A 1,561-nucleotide genomic window follows, 5' to 3' on the forward strand; every position below is an offset into this window, starting at 1 on the left:
GACGTGCACACCTCTTTCCTACACACAGTCACGTTTTCGATAATGATTCGCGTATAATGAAGAAGTCGACCTTTCTGTGGACTGATATTACACGACCTAGCGACGTTCGACTGGGTTGATTTCTATCTGATTAAAACCTGATTTAGTGACATGGTGAAAACCTTCTGATTGCTTAAACATCATCCAAAAATGTAGTTGAGAAATTGAACGGGTTCATCTTCTGATGAAAGATGGTCAAAAACTCGGATTGTCGTTTTTTGGCTGTAACATTTGATCTATTGCTCGCAGCGTATTGGGACTGCGCTTAATCGTTTTCTCTCGCTAAATCACGCCCGAATAGTGCATCAAAGAATTTATTCCAGCACTTTTGAAAATCGCGAAAATTTTCGCCAAAAATACAAAGGGGTTAACCTTCCTTTTTTTTTGACCAAAAAATTTTTCGTCTCAGAATTGATTCGTATGACTCTTTCCCGACCAATTGGACCCCAAGGAACTCAGAAAACGCAGCAAAAGGAGCGTGGGATCAACGGGAGAGAAGATACGAGGAAAAAAGCACCTGCTGAAAAATGTCGAAAATTCAGGTTTTCGTTTTTTGGCTGTAACTTTCGATGCGTTGATCGCAGCGTATTGGGACTGCGCCCAATCGATTTCTCTCGCAAAATTACGTCGGAATAGTGCCACAATTAATTTATTCCAGCACTTTTGAAAATCGCGAAAATTTTCGCCAAAAATACAAAGGGGTTAACCTTCCTTTTTTTTTGACCAAAAAATTTTTCGTCTCAGAATTGATTCGTATGACTCTTTCCCGACCAATTGGACCCCAAGGAACTCAGAAAACGCAGCAAAAGGAGCGTGGGATCAACGGGAGAGAAGATACGAGGAAAAAAGCACCTGCTGAAAAATGTCGAAAATTCAGGTTTTCGTTTTTTGGCTGTAACTTTCGATGCGTTGATCGCAGCGTATTGGGACTGCGCCCAATCGATTTCTCTCGCAAAATTACGTCGGAATAGTGCCACAATTAATTTATTCCAGCACTTTTGAAAATCGCGAAAATTTTCGCCAAAAATACAAAGGGGTTAACCTTCCTTTTTTTTTGACCAAAAAATTTTTCGTCTCAGAATTGATTCGTATGACTCTTTCCCGACCAATTGGACCCCAAGGAACTCAGAAAACGCAGCAAAAGGAGCGTGGGATCAACGGGAGAGAAGATACGAGGAAAAAAGCACCTGCTGAAAAATGTCGAAAATTCAGGTTTTCGTTTTTTGGCTGTAACTTTCGATGCGTTGATCGCAGCGTATTGGGACTGCGCCCAATCGATTTCTCTCGCAAAATTACGTCGGAATAGTGCCACAATTAATTTATTCCAGCACTTTTGAAAATCGCGAAAATTTTCGCCAAAAATACAAAGGGGTTAACCTTCCTTTTTTTTTGACCAAAAAATTTTTCGTCTCAGAATTGATTCGTATGACTCTTTCCCGACCAATTGGACCCCAAGGAACTCAGAAAACGCAGCAAAAGGAGCGTGGGATCAACGGGAGAGAAGATACGAGGAAAAAAGCAC

This window comes from Neodiprion lecontei, chromosome 4, assembly GCF_021901455.1.
Source record: "Neodiprion lecontei isolate iyNeoLeco1 chromosome 4, iyNeoLeco1.1, whole genome shotgun sequence".
In the NCBI taxonomy this organism is placed as follows: Eukaryota; Metazoa; Arthropoda; class Insecta; order Hymenoptera; family Diprionidae; genus Neodiprion; species Neodiprion lecontei.